This window comes from Petromyzon marinus, chromosome 36, assembly GCF_048934315.1.
Source record: "Petromyzon marinus isolate PM22_M1 ecotype Great Lakes invasive population chromosome 36, UKy_Petmar_22M1.pri1.0, whole genome shotgun sequence".
NCBI lineage: Eukaryota > Metazoa > Chordata > Hyperoartia > Petromyzontiformes > Petromyzontidae > Petromyzon > Petromyzon marinus.
In genome coordinates this window covers 1783125-1804546 of record NC_133702.1, presented here as the reverse complement: position 1 = coordinate 1804546, position 21422 = coordinate 1783125, and the positions used below count along the sequence as shown (strand labels likewise).

Here is a 21422-nt window from a genome sequence, read left to right as displayed (position 1 = left end):
GCAAACATATTTATTGTAGCTTGATACGCAAACATGATGATTGAGTGAGAGGTGTTGGAATCCGATGGCAGGAATATTGTGGCAAGAGAGGAATGAGCGACGCGGAAATCCCGAAGAGAATGTGGCGGGTGAGTGCTGCGCAGTGGCGGACTATCCTCGTAGCATCACATGTAGTAGCTACTACTACTACACATGTAGTAGCTACTACTACTACACATGTAGTAGCTACTACTACTACACATGTAGTAGCTACTACTACTACATGTAGTAGCTACTACTACTACTACACATGTAGTAGCTACTACTACACATGTAGTAGCTACTACTACTACACATGTAGTAGCTACTACTACTACACATGTAGTAGCTACTACTACTACATGTAGTAGCTACTACTACTACACATGTAGTAGCTACTACTACTACATGTGTAGTAGTAGTAGCTACTACTACACATGTAGTAGCTACTACTACTACACATGTAGTAGCTACTACTACTAGTGTAGTAGTAGCTACTACTACTACACATGTAGTAGCTACTACTACTACACATGTAGTAGCTACTACTACTAGTGTAGTAGTAGCTACTACTACTACACATGTAGTAGCTACTACTACTACACATGTAGTAGCTACTACTACTAGTGTAGTAGTAGCTACTACTACTACACATGTAGTAGCTACTACTACTACACATGTAGTAGCTACTACTACTACACATGTAGTAGCTACTACTACTACACATGTACTACTACTACACATGTAGTAGCTACTACTACTACTACATGTAGTAGCTACTACTACTACATGTGTAGTAGCTACTACTACACATGTAGTAGCTACTACTACTACTACTACACATGTAGTAGTAGTAGCTACTACATGTGTAGTAGTAGTAGTAGCTACTACATGTGTAGTAGTAGCTACTACTACTACATGTGTAGTAGTAGTAGCTACTACTACTACACATGTAGTAGCTACTACTACTACACATGTAGTAGTACACATGTAGTAGTAGTAGCTACTACTACATGTGTAGTAGTAGCTACTACTACTACATGTGTAGTAGTAGTAGCTACTACTACTACACATGTAGTAGCTACTACTACTACACATGTAGTAGTAGTAGCTACTACTACACATGTAGTAGCTACTACTACTACTACACATGTAGTAGCTACTACTACTACACATGTAGTAGCTACTACTACTACACATGTAGTAGATACTACTACTACACATGTAGTAGTAGTAGCTACTACTACTACTACATGTAGTAGCTACTACTACACATGTAGTAGCTACTACTACTACTACACATGTAGTAGCTACTACTACTACTACACATGTAATAGCTACTACTACACATGTAGTAGCTACTACTACTACCACACATGTAGTATCTACTACTACACATGTAGTAGCTACTACTACTACACATGTAGTAGCTACTACTACTACACATGTAGTAGCTACTACTACTACACATGTAGTAGCTACTACTACTACTACACATGTAGTAGCTACTACTACTACTACACATGTAGTAGCTACTACTACACATGTAGTAGCTACTACTACTACATGTGTAGTAGTAGTAGCTACTACTACACATGTAGTAGCTACTACTACTACACATGTAGTAGCTACTACTACTACAACACATGTAGTAACTACTACTACACATGTAGTAGCTACGGGCCCCGCACTTCCAAGGGCCCTGCCCTAAATGTTTTCAAGCTATCAATTCCGGTTCAGTAATTCTGCACTTACAATAGTACTATACTGCCTTCAACTTTTATTAACGACTGGGTGTTTAAGGTTAGCGATTTGTCGTACTATCTGACTGTATAGCAAGTGAAAAAATACAATAACTTTACTGTGCAAGTTAAAAATTTGTGTTTTAATATTTACGTTTTTCTTTATTTAGGGCCCCTTAATAACAACATACGCTACAGGCCCCGCACTAGCTGAATCCGGCACTGGTGCTGCGGACACAATAACGCGGCAGGGTGGAGAAAGGGCCCGTTACAGAGGCACCCATCGGAGTGGCCTCCACAACTCCGGCAAAACGAGAGGATGGCGTGACGGGCAGGAGGGGTGGGAGACTTGTGGCGTGGATCTTGGAGGTCGCGTCGAGGTCAGTGTGCGCTGCGCCGCGAAGCCGGGGGCCTGGGTTCAATTCCCGCTCGCGGCCAACACCGGTGACGATTTTCTGAGCCGGTCCTGGGCCTCCCCTAGGTCGACTCGGCCTCAAATGAGTACCTGATGCGGTGTGTGAACATCGCCACTGGGGAGACAAAGGCGGTCGGGCGTGGTGCTGGCCACCCACCCCCTCGTGTGCCACAGTGCCGGCTTGCATAGGTGCTGCCTAACAGCGCTTTCCCCAACAGTCTGTTAAGGCTACATGGGGGACCTTTATCTCTGTTTGCTGCCTGCGCAGCAAATACGGGATGAGGCGCAGGGAGGGTAGAGCGTTGCCAAGACGTCGCGGTGACGGTGGTGTTGGTGGTGGTGCCATCAAGGGCTGTGGCCATGACGACGTCGTGGTCTGGCTTGTGCGAGGATAAGGAGTGATTAGATGCACGTGGCGGGGGGAGGTTTGGCCCATACCGAGAGATTCATTTCTTTGGAGGCAAGGCTCGCTTGATTATGCAGATTTGTAAAACTCCCATTAACCCGCGGGGCTGCCTGGTGCCCACTCGGCGCTGCAGGGTGGGACACGTGGGTGGGTTCATGGACACGTGGGTGGGTTCATGGACACGTGGGTGGGTTCATGGACACGTGGGTGGGTTCATGGACACGTGGGTGGGTTCATGGACACGTTGGTGGGTTCATGGACACGTGGGTGGGTTCATGGACACGTGGGTGGGTTCATGTACACGTGGGTGCGTCGAGCGTGAACCCCCCCCACTTATGCGTGGAGTCTTTCCGTTGTTTTTTTTCCCCTCACACAAGTTCTTAAAATAAAAATATTAAAATATCCCAAATGCAGGACCCTTCCGGAATAGCGTTGAGACTTTTTTTTCCTGATAAATAAATGACACGGATATTGCTGTGCTATTATTTACTTATTACCTGAAGGAACTGTTGGCCAAATAGTAAATAATTGAATGGATAGAAGAACAGCGGATGAATGTCATTGAAGATGCACATCTTAATTTAACAAATATGCAAAAATACCACGTATACTCCATTGTATTAATTGCCACTGTTATGTTTACGGACCACATGCTCTATACCAATGGTGCTGCTGTTAAGCGTACTGAATCATCACGGAATATGTGCACATGGTATCACAAGTGCATCTTGAAGGGCCCTCTTATAGGCCTATGCATTTCAAATCGACTGTTTTTGTTTTCGTTCAGCATACATTAGCGCAATATATCGTTTATACACCTCAGTAATATTTTTTCCAACCTCACGAAACGCCTTGTTTTTGTTTGTTTTGCTTTAATTTATTTATTTTATTTAAAAGCTTCTGTTGTTGATGTGTGTGTGTATGTAAATATTCATAATATTCGAGCCATTCGTCCTCGCGTTTGCTCGGTGTCCCCAGAATCTCCTTGAGCTGCACGAACGCTCCGAGCCGTGGCCCACAAATGCAGCTGTTGTTTTGAGAGCTTTCGCACAGCTTTACGAAATTGCCTTGGAAGTGGCAGAATTCGCAGCTGCATTGATAGCCGCGGCCCTCTCCACTGCCGACCGTATTTACCTTGGACACAGGCGAGCAGTGTCCACGCTCTGAGCTTGTCCGTGTGTGCGTGCTTTTTTTTCTTCATGCAACCATCCAGTGGCCAATATGTTTGCTTTGGATTTTGCGCGTAGGCAGACCCAAATGGCTTCGGGATTTTTTTTATTTTCCCTTTGAGAGTCTCGCGGCGGAGGAGGGGCTCGCGCCGCCAGTCGCTGCAGACATTTCTCCCCTCTCGGCCGAGGTGAATGCCTCCCTCTGTGCCGCCACGCGAGACTCCGATTCGTACGCGATGCACCGGCGACATTAACACTCTCGCTCTCCGCGCTCAGAAACGCAAACTCTCGCCTTCGCCCGAGCGCGGCCTCCCTCGGACAAAAAAAGAATCGCTCGAGAGCGCGCCCGCACGTGGCCCTGAGACGCGGCCTTGCGAGGGCACGGGTGGCCGGGCCTTTTGCGCGTTCGCCGCAGCGCCCGGATTGGCGAACGTGCGCGCCAGTAGCGCGCAACTTCGGCGATTCGCGGCTTCTCGCGTCGGGACTTTTCTGCCGAGTTCGCAAAAAGGCGTCGGCAGGAATGGGTTAAGCCGTGGCAGCTTTGTTTACCTTGGCAAGGAGCTAATAAAAATTTTCATCTGAAGGGGAAATGTACACACGGCATTCTTGTTTGTCCTGCATTATTAGCAGCCAAATCGAGGTCTTTGTAAAATTGTCTGCAGGCGCAGTGCAAACATGGAAGGAGGCTCTCGCTGTAGGAACGCCTGCCCCTCACGGCGGGGTCATATTAGCTGCCTGCAAATCATTTCTGCATTTTTCTTTTAAAATTCTGCGCAGAGCGGCGACGCACTTGGGGCCATTTTTTTACCGGCCCCTTAAACCTCTCCTGGCAGGTTAACGCCGAACCCTTCTGAAGGTTTGAGCGTTTGCCACGGGAAGTGAGATTTTCTCTTTACATGCCCACGGGGATAACAATCCGTTGCGGCTTTGTGGGTGGCGGCATAGACGCGTGAGCGCCCACGGAAAAGTCCGGAGCCTAGGACGCGATGAGTGACCTTGATGAAGAACTTGTGTTGCTTTTTTTCTAAAACGGTCGCCCTTAATTGCGTTGCGCTTGGTTCGGTCATGTTCCAAGTCGTTAATCCCTACCTGGAAGACCACGATGTCTTCCACCTCGACCACTTGTGGTAGCACACCACACAAGCACGTTAATGTCGCCGGCAAAATCACTCTTCCTCTTGCAGGTGATTGTTGTGTCCGTGGAAGTATGCGGAAGGCACTGGGAGCGAGGTATCGTGACTCTGGGTTTTTCCTCAAAATTATTCCCAAATTTCCTTCAAATCTTTCCCTGAGAGTTTTCAGATTTTTTTTTTGCCTTCCAGATTTCCCAGCCTATTTCTCTATTCTTCGGTTAACACAAAAACGAGGTGACCTCGAATGACCCTTTAAAACGTGACATTATTAATATATTTCAATAGAACGTGTTGTTATTTATTTATTTTTAAAAAACGATGCACCCTTTGACGGTGCGTTTACCTTCTGGTGTCGCACCGCTCGCCCCGTGTCAGGCCGTGCACTCCTCGGTCACCCCCTCGATTATATCCCCATCTGCGGAAACCCACCGCAGAATAGCTTAGCTATGCAAACACTCGCTCATAACGGAGATCTATATTCAGGGTGATCCATTCACAGGTACCCCAATGATTTCCAATGATCCTCGCCACGTTTCCTTCAGAACGGCCGATTGATTGAATGTTGTGAAAGGGACGGCTCCGTGTCTTGCAGAGAGGAGGGTGCGGAAGAGATGAGGGGAGCGTGAAAAAAAGATGTATTGAGTGCCTTGAGATTGGTGAGGTGATTACGTAGAGGCACTGAAATGTAACGCCGTCTCTATGTAATTTCTCCATATAATATGTAATGGGGTATCCATAAATGGATCGCCATTTTTATTCTTATCTTTTTTTTGTAAGTGAGCAAATGCATCGTTTGGGAAGTGGCCCTTCACCAGCGCAAGAGGAGGTCGAGGATTGTGATTGACATTTGAATGCGCTCACTCGTGCCGTGGTGCTTCCAGAGTGAAGCTGTCAACAAAACGACCGTCCTGCCCTACACATTTAGCCAATTGAAAAACAAACCGTGTGCCAAGCTCGCCAATACATACACATACGTATAAATACATACATAAACATGTCCATAATCCAGTTTTCTTTTTGGGGTTAGAGTGTGTAAATATATAAATGTGTCGTTAAAACCGCCACCACCCGACAGCTAATTAGTAAGGTTTGTCACGTAAACAGGACGTGGCCAATTCTGTGTCCGGTGGTGGTGGGTTTTAACGATCAAGCGCACAAAAACCCTGTTATGGATAATATTGGTCGCGAAAGCTTACGTGATATACATCACTCAATCACGCTATGTTTCTATCGCACTATTCGTGCAAACACATGCAATACGTAGTGCTTCACAGGCATATTTCGTGAACTCATTGAGCCATCTCATTTCTTAAACTTCAAGTGACTCGCTTATGAGACGGTCTTGAGTGGAGAAGGGCAGGTGCCCGGAAACGTTCTCTCCCCTCTTGCGTGGTTGTGTGACAAACCACTGTTTGATGACGGCTGGTACTGAGTGGATTTGCTTTGAGACATGAAAAAAAATCATTCCTGAAAATGCATAATTGACTCTTACCACGGTGAGCCTTGTTACACGTCCACTTATGTATTTGGATGTGCTAACAGCAATCCTGTTTATGTGATTATTGTTATTATTAGAAAGCAATTTAGCTTGTTTTAAGTAATTTGTCTCTTTAATTGGATGCCTTAAAATTTGCGTGTAATGAGCTTTTGTGGTATTAGCATCACCGTTTACCAGTATTGATTAAATTCTCGTCTCCTGGATTTAAACACCCATGTCGCTGTGTTTGTAAGTAATTGCATGCGCGTACACACGCGCGCACGCACACGTTGTGAAATAAACAAACTTGCTGTTGTGATATGGTGTTTGTAAGTGAGCATGTCATTTCTAAATAGGGGAAGCAAAACACTTCGCTCGATAGCTGCATTAGCTGGCGGCAATGCGCCGTAGGAATAGGGACACCTTTGTAAAGTGACAATAATTAATAATATTGGAAATGTTAAAGTCAAAACGGGTTTAAATTGCTAGCCTGTATTTGTCATTGAGTGGAGTGGTGTCACGGTGGGTTAGGGAACTGCGCTACGAACCCGACGAGCCAAGTTCGATTCCCAGCCATGGCTGACGCCACATGGCAAGTGATCGCCCCTCCTCAGTCACCAAGGCTGAGCAGCGTGGTCAAGTAGAGTTTACAACAACAACAAAATACCGATGCGCGGCTGAAACGCCATGGGGAGACCTTAATCCAGCAGTGGATGACAGGGGGCTGTATTTTCTTATTTTACATCGAGCATTCTTGCAAAATAATTTGTTTCGTTTTATCGCTCGCAAAAATTATTCCGTGAGAAATTGGTCGAACATCGCTTAGAAGGACCCTCCTGAAAGTGTGTCTTGAGACTCGCTGAGGGGGCCATTGTGGAACAGACTATCGTTATTTACAATGAAGAGCAATATGATTCAGCCCGTTGTTATTCCATTTGTAGAATAAGGCTTTTCTTTTCCCGTGTGAATTGTATTTTGTTCTCTATAGATATCTGTACGTCAGGTTTATTGGACCATCTGGATAAACATATCGGTGAGCCCAACTTTGTTGAAATATATATAAATATATATAAATGATTCTTCAAATAAATGTTTTATCAACTTAACCTTGCCTCCTTATGTACTATTCAGATAATGAAATTATTAATTCTTGTTCTTGTAATAAAAATAATAAAGTCTCTGGATGCTGTTCATATTACTAAGTGGATACAAAAGATTTTGTTCACGAGATATAAGTTAATCAATTAGAGTAAGTGAGCTCAATGCAGTGTGTATCAGTGCAATGGCGGGAAGTGGTGGGGGGCATCTATTCTAAAGCTCAAGGCCAACATCACGTGTCGAATATCTGAACTGGTCCTGGGCCTCCCCTAGGTCATCTCAGCCTTAAATGAGTACCTTTGGTGTCATGTAGAAACGTGAGCAATGGGGAGACAAAGGAAGCCGGGATTGGAGCTTGGCCATCCACACACCTCCTTGTGTGCCGTGACGTCCTCCACAGGTGATCCGCGCTCACAGCACTCGCCCCGACAAGTCTCCTCGAGGCTTTACGGAAGAACTTTGTCTTTGTATGATTGTCACGGGCATTACAGTTCTGTAGTTAACTACGAGGGAGAGTCGGTTTTGTGTACCGTCGGGTTTTTTTTTGTTCTGTTTTTAAACCAGAAGCCGATATAACGAATGCTGATAGTAAAGTCATTTCCAACTTTGTAACAGCAGCTGCTTGACAGCCTGCGCGAAAGTGCAGGATTCCGTTTTGCGGCCACGAAAGATATATAATATATGCATCGTCAAGAAGAGAATCAAAAACCCGTGGCGCGCATGTGTTGCACAAGAGCTGAGAACGAGCCAGGCTGCCCGTAACTCGACACCAGCCAAGTAGGTTAATGAGTTGCAGAGGCACAAGAGAGAGGCTGGCCGAGGGCAAACACCGGCGGAGTGGGTAATGCGGTGAGCGAGCGCCGCGCGTTGCGAGAGTGAATTTCTCCCATTTGGCGTGAGGTCCCTTTGGGCTCTGGCATGAAGGGAGTCCAGGTAACGGAGTCCCCAATCCCGTCTCTTTCAACAAATCTCCCCGTGAGCACGCTCCACTTAATCCCCCCGTGTTTTATTTTCTGTGCGTCCGTCCGTCAGCTCCCTGCTCCCCCTGGCCCAATGCTCCCCATTCTCCCCGACCAATGGTCATTTATTTGCCATACTTAAGGTTGCGTTAATATTCATTAAAAAAAACACATTTGCGTTATGTAATACGAACACCATGACTGAGTTGCACCGTTAAGGCTAAATGTTAACAGGGCGAGGGAGAATGGTACGTTAAAAAAAAAACACACTGTTTATATTAACATTGAAAAAGTGTTCAACTCTTCTCAGGCGAAGTGGAGTACTTAGGCTAAGTGCTGTCCTTCCCCACACCTCCGATTGTCACCGTTGGCTACGTACGGTGCGAAAGAACTTCAACGTACACACGTGCATTATCAAAAGGAGGTTATTGTCGTATTGAACGCGGTGTTAATTTCAAGCCAACACTTCGTAAAAAAATACAAATGGAAATTAAAAATAAAACTTTCTGGCAGTTTGTGGATGACTCGTCACGCAGACAAGAACCGTGGAACACGAAACGAGTCCATTTCAACTCAACTTTGTTTATTTTACCAGCTAAGGTCCCACTGAGCCATACAGCTCTTTTTACAGAAGCGGCCTGGCCACAAATGATAACACAAATAAGCGGCTTATCACGTGGAAATTAAAAGCAGCGAAATACTCTTAAGCGCACGTCGATTCTAAATGTGGAGGGAAAAACCGGAGGACCCGGAGAAAAATCCACGCGACCATGGGGAGAGAGACACGCAAACGCCAAATATACAAGCATCAGGCTGGAGATCAAACCCATGACCTCCTGCATGCTAGGCGAGGTAGTTAACATCTCACCAGCGCGACTCAGTGATTGATTGACAAACACGAAGCAAAAGGCATCATCATCACCACAGCGACCCACCCCTGACGCAAACATCTGACTTAATCGCCCCAATGTAACATTAAAGTTGCTCTCTCCTCATCAACAGCAGCCGTAATCAGTAGAAGATAAATAATACTCCCCGTTAACTTGAAACTTATTTTGAAGCATGATTAATCCACATTTACTTCTGTACATCGGGCTATCAGATCCCTTTTTTCTAATTGGGAATATTCTGCATTGTACCCTAATGAAAGACAGCTGCATTTGGTAGTCAAACGTTCTTTACTTAATGATAATGCTATAATAATTGTTTTTAAATTCACCACAGGTGCAATTATTCACCCTCACTTGCAACTGAATTAATTGTGATTTATGCTCTCAATTTCATTGAAGAATCGATTCGATTTTACACTGTGGGGTAAACGTACACGCTGGACGTTGGAACCTGTGACAGCAGCAGCCATGATCTATCCACTGATGGATGAAGGCTTCTCCATGCCGTCACCATTACTCAATGGTCTCTGATTCCACAATCCACGTCGCTCCTGCACATCTAATCATTCCATCTCCGCAGTGGCCATCCTCTCAGGCACATTGTCTCCTTTGGCTGACATTCTGTCACTATCCTTCTGTCTATGAGATACATTTGATATGTCGTATATGAATCTGAACAACTCTTAAGATATGTACATTGATGCGGTGGTTCCACACATCTGTAGTCTTGAGCTTTGGAAGCAGGGTCGGTGGATCATGCGAAGATTGCTATGTACCGTAGGGTCCAGAAGTTGCCTCTCTGAGGCAGTACAGCAAGTAGGTTTGTTGACCTACCCAGATATATATTTTCCTTGTTAGGACCTCCCACTTGTGAGGTTTTTTTTCAGGGACTTTGGTTTCCTCATTTAAAACAAAAAAAGCTAATTCTCACGTAGAAATTATTAAAAAATATCACAAGCAACAATATCTTCGTTCAAAATTTAAAACCCAGTCAGGGATCAACTGAGCCCATCATCACTTTGGGACGATTAAAATTAGTGCCACTTTGTGAAAAGTCAACACTCGTGGTGCATACGGAGGGATGCCGGTCTCAGGGAGATGCATGCCTCTGCTTTTTAAAAGTGGAATTTCCACCACCGGCTTAGAGTCACCAACAGAGGTGAAATACTTGGACTTTTCACTTTGTGGGCATCAGATGATATCTCAAATGCAGTTTTTGTTTGTGCACAATTAAACACTATTAGGCTGCGGGGCAGCAGTTATCAACTGACCAAGCTGAGGGAATTTAATATGTATCTTTGGCTTAATTATTTAAAGTTTTGAAATATTTTCGAAAGTATTTTTGTTGTTGTCCAGGTTGCTTTGCATCATCGCTGTGCCTTGCTTTGCTTTAGTACTTATTTTAGTGACCCAAGCCACTCTTGCAAATAGAGATTCAATCCGGTCTCTTAAATTCTCACTCGGTTCAACAACAGAAACGTGAGCTTGAAAGTTGTGAGAACACTAAAACCCAAGCTCGATTCTTGGCCGCGGTTAAAACACCAGCGGCGAGCGACGTCTGAACCGGTCCTGGGCCCTTCCCTTCACCAACCGCGGCACTGACCAAAATGGCGAAGTACGGCACACACGTCGCCTGCATCGTGCAGATCCGACACCCGTCGCTCTGCCCTTGGACTGCGTTCTCGTCGACCCCCCTCGTGCCTCGGGAGCCGCTCGCCGCGTTCACGCCCCAGTCCCACTCGCGGGGGCCTCCGCACATCACGTCTCTGACAACACGGGCAGGCGGGCGGTTTATCGTCACAACTGCCTTTCTCAATCAAGGCACGTGATTGGCTGTCAAAATACAGAGAGGCACAGCGCATTGTTCGCAACGCAAAAAAGGGCTCGCACCCCCCCCCCCCCCAGAATCGCTCTTTTTTCCCTATCTGTGCCCCCCCCCCCCCCCCCACGTGGCTTTTATGTGATACAACTATGCCAAGAGCTGTGTCCTCTCTGTTATACCCACCGCCTCTTTTGCAGATTGTAACACCAATTACGGCAACACTGCTCGGGGATTGTTTTTCAGTCTGCGGGCTTTGTGTCGTGTCAAGATAAAAGCGCATTCCCTACAACATCTGAACAAAGAGGCACAATTAGTGCGAGTGTGTGATTCTTTTATTTATTTATATATTTCCACCAGGGAGATTTGAAGTGGGGGGTTGTTTTTTTTTCGTTCCCGGGCGCAGACAGCTGAGCTCTGTTCCGCATTAGGAGCGGTTGTTTCCCTTCTCGAAGTGTGGAATGGCCATGGCCTTGTTCCACCTGAACATAAACAAACAATTTTAATGCGTGGCCCCGAGTAAACCTTCCAGCAGCTTTCACTTCAACAGCATTCTCTCTGCATTTTTTTTCTTCCTCCGTAAATCACCGTTCGTTCTCCAAGCTGCAGGGCCCCAAAAGGTAAAAAAAATACCAGGCGGCGAGCAACAAACAGCACGAACAGAGGGTTAATAACGAAGAGTTAACACGTTTCTCCCATTGAGCACGCTTATACGAATTTGGGGGAACAAGACTATGGGAGCGAATGCTAAAGTCGACCAGGAACTCGGCATAAAGAGAAATGTCGTGATCTGCAGCGTTGTGCGTGAGTGAGTGGGTGGGTGAGTGGGTGTGTGAAGTAGGGAAGGAGTGAGTAACTGGGTGAGTGTGTTGATGTGACCCGCAGTGTGGTGGTTGAACGCAGTATTTATTTTTTTACCAGGTAAGGCTCACTGAGCTATGTAGCTCAGTGGGCCTTACGGACCCCCTAATGAGCGTGGTATCTGTGTATAGCTTACTCTTAATTGGCTTACACCTGGGCCTTTCACCTGGGTGTATCAGATATGCTACGGTGCAAGTCTTCTTGTTTTTCGCCATATTCTAAATATGCCTATCATGGCTCGGCAAGCCGGCCGAAGGTGAGCACGGTTCACTCGCCTGATGCCCCCCCCCCCCTGCACCCCCACACGGCAAAAACAAAATCCCCCTTCTCCCATCGCCCCCATCTCTCCTCCGCTCGCCTTATTTGGGGCTTTGGGCTGAAGCTGCGTGGAATGCTGTTGTCCCGGAGATGTTGGGAGAAGGGGGTGCAGTGTCCAAACAGCGCACCACCGCTCTGTAAACAGGGAATTGTCAGCCGCTCGAGCCACTCGCACACACAGCGCGGGCTCGTCACCGCCTGGTACGGAGACACGAGACGCATGCTGTTGGTACAGCGGGGATAAGGGCAGGGGGTTGATGGTGTGCCCTGCCTGCTATTTGTCTTGTTGAATAGTTCTGCATTTGGTGTTTGCCGTAGTTAAATTATGTTTTGTTTAAACAAAAAAAGGTGGTAAATTTGTGCATCCCCGCGGTCAAAGCAGCTCCGGTCTGAATGACAATGAAACACTCAGGGGCCACCTCCTATTTACGGGAATTTGTGGGATCTCTCTCCCATTTTTTATTTTTTTACCGGGGGGGGGGGGGGGGGGAGCCAGCGGAACATTCTTTTGCCGTGGTTGGTGCGTGTGTCGGCAAGGCCGTGAGTCAGTTTGGTCTCTTTATTTTTATTTAGCAAACGCATGGCATTTGTCACGGGTGCCTTTTTAGTTTTTTTTACATGCGGCATACGTTTTCAGGGACGGCGGCGGGGAGAGGGCCCCGTCTGGGTTGTGCATTCACGCACTAACAATGCGTGTGTGCGGTCAAGCATTCATGCCAGATACTCCGCCACGAGGGGCTTAAAGTATAATAATATATAAGCATTTATTTTTTTATGTGTCCGCTATTAGGCCAGGAAATCCAACGCTGGGCTCAGTGCCCGCGAACAAAAACTCCTTCGCTCTCGCTCAATTCGCTCGCTCCCGCCCGACCGTGCCACGCAGCGGCAGTGAGACGGCGGCGGGGCTCGCTCGCGGTCGGGTTCAGCTCTGCGAGCGTTGACGCTCCTCGGGCCGTGGAGGCGCCAGTAGCCTCCCCGAGATTGGCGCGCAGCAAAAAGAGAAAGTGGGGTTCGCTTCTCCCAGCTCTGGTGCTGAGCTTTTGTCGAATCGGTCAATGGGGGGGGGGGGGGGGGGCGTATTGAGCCGAAAGCGGCCCTTCTTTCTAAACGCCGTTGAATAGACCGTGCCAATGTACAGCCGGTTGTTTCGCCTGCATAGCACGCGCGCACGCTTCGCAGCTCAGCCGTTGATTGCCGCAGATGGATTCGCGCTGAGAAGTAAGTTCCCGAACAGGTCCGTCACAGTCCGAACGCATCTTGGTCAAAGCGAAACCACTTCTTATTCAATTTGCCTAAAGTCAAGTCAAACGTCAAAAAGTGTCTCTCCGCTCCAGAAAATGCTTTGGTGGCACTTACCTCCGTTGGTGGCTCTGAGCCAGTGGTCAAAAATTCCGCTTTGCCATGCCTTGGGGGCGAGTATCTCCATCAGACATCTGATGTTAAATTTGACAAAACGGTCCGAATTGTATTTACCCCAGATGTGAATGAAATTTGTCTGAATTAATGTATGATGATGATCATTTACAAGCTCTTATTTTAATTTTCCTGCTGGCTGAAGGCCTGCCCATGCTGTGTTGGTAATGGGGGCTCTTTGACCGTGCTTTGCCAAACTGCTCAGCCGAAGTTGAAGGGGGAGGGAAGTGTGGAAGACCAGGACCAGTTCAGATATTAATTGCCACTGGCTGACAATCAAATTCTGTCAACCGGATAACGTGAACCGCATTGACAATATACTGAAAATAAACTAACGAACCTTTGTGAGCCCTCACCTGGTTTAATCAGGGACCTCAATAAAATGCTTATGGTGGCAGAACAATTTATTCTGTCGCAGGAGAATGGAAAGCGGCGAGGTTAATGGCATGCCAACTTGAATATTCAGAATGTGTAAGAGGCAGCTCGGTACTTGCTGTCTGGCAAGCTTCTGTCTTCTGTAAAGTGCCAGGAGGGCCACGTTGAAAGACACTTGTGGAAAAAAGTGTTCGTTTTGGCGATGGGTACAAATAAATAATGCATCTCCCGGGTTTAGTTTAAACTCCCAGGACATTTCAAACGCATTCCTCTTTTAAATGCAGATTATGACAACATCATGTAAATAATTTTATTTCTATCATGTCGGGAGTATGCTTTAGACCGAACAACAAACGCCGACATCTGCACATCTGCTCACTTTTTTTTCGTGTCAGCCCCCCTCCGCACACCGCATTTCCATACATGCTGACTTCATCAGGCTCCTGCCCGCCGCATCAACATTCTAAATAGGCGAGTGGCTTGGCGTATGGACAGGTTATGAAATGCCGGCTGACAGCTTTCCTCGACGCGTCCACTCAGCCAAATTGAATAATTCAATAGGAAATGCGTTGGGCCGCTCGCCGGCTGGACTCGAGGCACACCGGCGTTCACCTGCGGTAACGTTCCACGGTGCCGGCGGACTCGACAAGAATGGCACGTGGTGCCGTGTTAAAAGCCCCCCCACCACCACGTCCTCCCACCGCCCCCCCCCTCCCACTTCTCCTGTTGACTTGGCACAGACAGTGCAGCGTGAATGAATACTCTGGGAGCAGGAGTGGCTTTTTTGTTCGTCCAAAGTGCATTGGTTTTGACAGCGTCCTTTATTGAGTGGCGTGCGACACTGAATTCAAGGGGTTGAGAAAATAATTTAGCGCCAAAGCTGGCAGCGTTAAACGAGCAGCCAGTGACATAATGCAACATACTTTCCGTATGAGTGCTTGTTTTTTTATTTTTTTCTGACACGGTGGAATTTTAATGATTTACTAGTGAGGAGCCTGTCCCGGGACAGGAGAATCCGGCTACAATGGAAACCAGGCAGACAGTGAAACGGGGATCAATCCGCCGATTGATTTAAAAGTGTGACGCTTTGGTGGAGACGAGTCCTCTGTCGTAATCGCCGACGTTGGTTTACCTCCATGAATTTTGAAACGAAATATTAATTTACATTTTCTCAACGACCTCAATGCCAACTCATGAGTGTAAAGATTTCCTTTTTTTATCACCTTTTTGGGTGGTGCAGCAGTTTGCCGCCAGTCCCGTGAACCAGAGTTTAATTCCAGGACACGACTCGCTTCAGTGGCGAGCGACATGCCAATTGTTTCTCGGGTTCCCATCACCAACCCACACAGTCTCCAACCGGCATGGTCCGGCAAACTCCACGATACATTAAAGTATTAAAGCTTTCGTGACTGCATAAAATTACTCATTGTTTTTTTCGGTAAAGTCACGTATGTAGAAATACAATAAAATTATATTAAAACAAAACAATCACGACGTTTCGATCACAACACAAGCGATCTTCATCAGGTGTCAAGAACAAATCATGGAGGTAAATACAACAAAAAAAGATGAGAGACGAGCATTCAACAAACCTGAAAAAACATTATCTGAAGCACAGCCAGTCAGGCCAACAACACAGACACTTCCTGGCGGACCACGAATTTCATAAGAGTGTTAAATTTCGTGTTCAACCTCTGGATTAAACAAACCAGCATACATTTTGCGTTGACAGATGGCAATGCGTTATTATTATTGTCATCATTATTATAACTGCTTATTAGACAACATTTGGCAATATTCACACATTTCCCTATAAACAGAAGCCTGCAACCCAGATATACAGCGTCTGACTTTGCAGCCATTTAAAATGAAACGAATTTACACAGGTGTGATTAAAAGCCTATTTTTTTATTTCAGGAAAGGCCTAGTGAGCTGTTGCACTTTATTTAAACGGCGTCCATTGCCACTCGCCGCTTTTGTTTTAGTTTGCTGTGCTTGGTCTAACTCCTCGAAATAAAAAAAATAATGACGGTAAGAAGCTTAAGAGTGCAGATCCAGCGAAGTTAATTTTGGATTGCGCCTCCAGGAACGCTTTGTTTTGAATCTTGCCCGTGAACCGTTCTCACAAAGGAGTTCCGAAAGTCCGAGAAGATGATTGTACAATGCTTGCTTTAACACGTAGGCTTTCGTGACCAATATTATCCATAATACAGGGGTTTTTTGGTTACATCGCGTAAATATAAATGTGCCGTTAAACCTGCCACCACCCGATACAACCAATTAGTAAGGTTAGTCACGTTAACAGCAGATGCCAATTTGTTACTAGTACAGCACACCGGTGTGTTGGAGAGTAAACCCACAACATTTGCAATTGTGTCGGGTGGTGGCGGATTTAACGACACATTTATATTAACGCAATATAACCCAAACAATGTCGATTATGCGTATAATGCTTGTTGCGCCGTCCAGCACGTGTTCAGTGTTGTGGAACTTGTTGTTGTTTTTTTTTACCAGCAGTCTACGTGTCACAATCACGCCGTGCGCTCCACAATGAAAACATCGGCAAATTACCGGCCATGTTTTATTAATGCAACAAAATGAAAATGTTTGAAACCACAACAAGCTCGAAACACGGCCCGTTTGTAAACGCACGCAACGCTGCAGGTTTATTTTGTTTTCATCTCCAACTTAAAGATTTGAAACGTAACAAAAAGTTACGAGCGAACACGTGAACGTATTTATATTAACGATTGTATTAGCCAGATCCTGCAGCGTTTTATTTGTGGCTTGTTTGTGTAAATATGCTAGTAATGGGAGTGAGGAATGTATACAGTTTACTTTAATGATTGTACACTGGTGACAATTTTACGGCTTGAAAACCCGCAGTCCATTTATAACACCACAAATTAAGAACCTCAATCGCAGGCAGGGAGAGAGAGGGAACCGTCTTCGCCGACGTGCATGGGAGATGCTGTATATCGAAACGGTCCTTTGAGTAATAATTTCACATACAGTGAGGGAAAAAAGTATTTGATCCCCTACTGATTTTGTACGTTTGCCCACTGACAAAGAAATGATGAGTCTATAATTTTAATGGTAGGTTTATTTGAACAGTGAGAGACAGAATAACAACAACAAAATCCAGAAAAACGCATGTCAAAAATGTTATAAATTGATTTGCATTTTAATGAGGGAAATAAGTATTTGACCCCTCTGCAAAACATGACTTAGTACTTGGTGGCAAAACCGTTGTTGACAATCACAGAGGTCAGACGTTTCTTGTGGTTGGCCACCAGGTTTGCACACATCTCAGGAGGGATTTTGTCCCACTCCTGTTTGCAGATCTTCTCCAAGTCATTAAGGTTTCGGGGCTGACATTTGGCAACTCGAACCTTCAGCTCCCTCCACAGATTTTCGATGGGATTAAGGTCTGGAGACTGGCTAGGCCACTCCAGGACCTTAATTTGTTTCTTCTTGAGCCACTCCTTTGTTGCCTTGGCCGTGTGTTTTGGGTCATTGTTATGCTGGAATACCCATCCACGACCCATTTTCAATGCCCTGGCTGAGGGAAGGAAGTTCTCATCCAAGATTTGACGGTACATGGCCCCATCCATCGTCCCTTTGATGCGGTGAAGTTGTCCTGTCCCTTTTGCAGAAAAACACCCCCAAAGCATGTTTCCACCTCCATGTTTGATGGTGGGGATGGTGTTCTTGGGGTCATAGGCAGCATTCCTCCTCCTCCAAACACGGCGAGTTGAGTTGATGCTAAAGAGCTCCATTTTGGTCTCATCTGACCACAACACTTTCACCCAGTTGTCCTCTGAATCATTCAGATGTTCATTGGCAAACTTCTGACGGGCATGTATATGTGCTTTCTTGAGCAGGGGGACCTTGCGGGCGCTGCAGGATTTCAGTCATTCACGGCGTAGTGTGTTACCAATTGTTTTCTTGGTGACTATGGTCCCAGCTGCCTTGAGATCATTGACAAGATCCTCCTGTGTAGTTCTGGGCAGATTCCTCACCGTTCTCATGATCATTGCAACTCCACGAGGTGGGATCTTGCATGGAGCCCCAGGCCGAGGGAGATTGACAGTTATTTTGTGTTTCTTCCATTTGCGAATAATCGCACCAACTGTTGTCACTTCACCAAGCTGCTTGGAAATGGTTTTGTAGCCCATTCCAGCCTTGTGTAGGTCTACAATCTTGTCCCTGACATCCTTGGAGAGCTCTTTGGTCTTGGCCATGGTGGAGAGTTTGGAATCTAATTTATTGATTGCTTCTGTGGACAGGTGTCTTTTATACAGGTAACAAGCTGTATAAAATGTAATGTATATTTACCTGTATAAAAGACACCTGGGAGCCATAAATCTTTCTGATTGTAAGGGGGTCAAATACTTATTTCCCTCATTAAAATGCAAATCAATTTTGTTGTTGTTATTCTGTCTCTCACTGTTCAAATAAACCTAACATTAAAATTATAGACTGGTCATTTCTTTGTCAGTGGGCAAACGTACAAAATCAGCAGGGGATCAAGTACTTTTTTCCCTCACTGTAGTGTGCTATCCGATCTGTGTTTGTATAAAATAATCATTATTATAACAATCATTATCATTGGCAACCCTTTGTCAATCCATTCACTGCCTACTCAAGGCCTCCCCACATCGTGTTGGTCATGTGGGTTGTTTGACCATACTTCCCCATGCTTGTCATTGAGGGATGGTGAAGTGGGGGGGGGGATTGGTTGAGCTGTCACTCATCACTGCAGTGAGCCGTGGATGAGACCCAAACGTGCGTTGCTCGGTTCACAGCGCAGTACGCAATCCACAACGCCCCCTGCACCTCCATGGGTGTATATTTGTATAATTACCATTATAATAATCCCTCTGAGGTCAGTAAAATAGGAACCAATTTGTGAGGCTTTACCCACTTATCGGTAAGTCATCAGGAGTTGTGAGATTCAGGAAAGACTCGTACCTGGCATATGAATGTCGAATTGCTTTCAGTTGCTGAAGACTGAGCTTTGGCACACTTCTAAATGCCAGCCTTAGCCCTTTAGAGCCAGTGATGCCACCTGAAATTCAAAACAAGCTGATGATTTTATTTAGATTTAAAGCTTTCGTGACTGCAGGGATTCATATTCTTGGTTCTTTCGGTAAAGTCACGTAGAAGGGAAACAATAAAAAATAAAAATATAAAAAAAAATTCTCATGACGTTTCGACTGCAACACAAACAATCGTCATCAGGTGTGTAAACCACAGCAAAAAATGCGGATTTAAAATGTTCTTGCTGTGGTTTTCACACCTGATGATGATTGCTTGTGTTGCAGTCGAAACGTCGTGATAATTGTATTGTTTAATATTTGTATTATTTTATTGTTTCCCTTCTACGCGGTGACTTTAACGAGAGACCTAAGAATATGAAGCTGATGATTATTATATCATTAGCTCTTTCGGTAAAGTCACGTTGAAGGGAAACAATAAAATAATAAAATATATATTGCTATATATTTCATTATTATATTTTTTTATTTTATTGTTCACCTTCAACGTGACTTTACCGAAAGAGCTAAGAATATGAATTACTGCAGTTACGAAAGCTTTAAATAAAAATTTTAATCTGATGATTATTGTTACGAATTACATTGCATATAGAGGAATTCGTTTCCAGCCTGCATGCATTCATTTGTTTTGTTTAGCTGCTGATGTTCCGCCTGAGCTTGTTGACCTCAGAACGTCTCAACGAGTCTCGTGACTTGTTCTCAGGAGGGTCCTGCCAAGTCTTCACACGAGGAGGGTGACGATTGCCTTGCGTCATCCCAACCGAGTGATTTGCAGATCATTTTCAAATTTGGATTAAAAAATTACGCGACACTGACGTCACGGGATCTTTAACATCCACTGCGATTGACACGGCATTGTTATATTTTGGTTAATGCACTCGCAGTATTCATCGGGGCAGCGCCTGGATTCGAACTGTGAACTGGTGCAAGAAATGGTGAAGACACCTCCACTGGGTCATGTCACCCTGACCTGAACCGTTTCCAGGTCAACTCAGTAAGAACGAGCACTTGGTCTGCTGTGGTCAACATTGGCACATCGCAGACATCGGCAAATCAGCCTGGTCGGTGCAGGTTGGCATGCATAAGCGTTTGCTAATAGAATATTACGTGATCATGGCACTCGTGATAAGAAACTAAATTGATCTACAACGTTGGAAGGTTTGCACAAGCTGCAGTGCACTTTTACGCATGTACAATCGCAAATATATTTATACATACAGCAGATGTAAAAAATAGAGCACCACATTCGCTAAATAAGACACCCTTGTAATTTCAGGCGATGATGTTTGGCACATACGTCTACAGGGGTTTTAAGAGGAACTAATTACGTTCCCAAGCATTTTATTTTTAAGCCTGAGATGGAATAAATAAATAAATGTTGCATAAACAGCATTGCTTTATTAAGGAATGTTACTCTACAGAGCTTTTATCCTACCGAATAATGGTCCTTAATAACAAGCAAAAAAACATTCCTTGTTGTTCGAAACCCATACATTTACTGTCGATGTATCATATATAAATCAATGTCACTGTTTTTAGTTGTGTTTATAAAGACACCGTTTAATTTCTTGTGACCTAAATACAGAGGCAATTACCGATCTGATTCTCTCCGCCGTATATTCCAAAAGCTGCGTTCCCACGGCCACATTGAAGTAACGCGGGTTCAGGTTTGAGACCTGGGCGAGGGGCTTGACCCTGGGGCACCGCAGTGGTCAGATGTTAACTCCCTCGCCTGATATGCAGGAGGTAGTGGGTTCGATCCCGACCCTGAAGCTTCTATATTTGGAGTTTGGATGTTCTCACCCTTGGTCACATGGACTTTTCTCCGAGTCCACCGGTTTTTTTCTCCACATTTGGAATTGGCTGCTTTACATTTCCACATGATAAGCCACTTCGTTGAGCTATCATTTGTGGCCACGGAGCTTCTGAAAAAATAGCTATATACCTCAGTGGGCCTAAACCTGGTCAAATAAAAAAAAATAGTTTAAATCGTTTTAAATCGTTTGATTGGACCGAGCTGACTCAGATGGTCCACCCTGCGTAGATCCTCATGGGCATGACGCGACGCGAATTGAGCAGTGCCAGGCCCATACCAAGAACGGACAGGCAGGGCTTGGGCTTGGTTAACAATACCCGTGCAAATCCAGTACTATTATTTTTTCTATATATGTATATATACATACTGTTTGGAAATCGCAAGAATACGTGGAACTGTTACACACTCGAATTTAACTCCGGTAATCCTTGAGTAAATTGTAAATGTGGATTG

The 21422-nt window shown here is 45.3% G+C and overlaps 1 protein-coding gene and 1 non-coding gene across 14 annotated transcripts in view; both read left to right on the top strand.

Annotated features, from left to right (window-relative positions):
- Positions 1 to 21422, top strand: part of LOC116949418 (forkhead box protein P1-like) — a 432818-nt gene that overhangs the window by 169237 nt on the left and 242159 nt on the right. The gene's annotated exons all lie outside the window — the stretch shown is intronic.
- Positions 912 to 1035, top strand: LOC116949481 (small nucleolar RNA U109). Its single transcript, XR_004403909.1, has one exon. It is a non-coding gene; the product is annotated as a small nucleolar RNA U109 (small nucleolar RNA).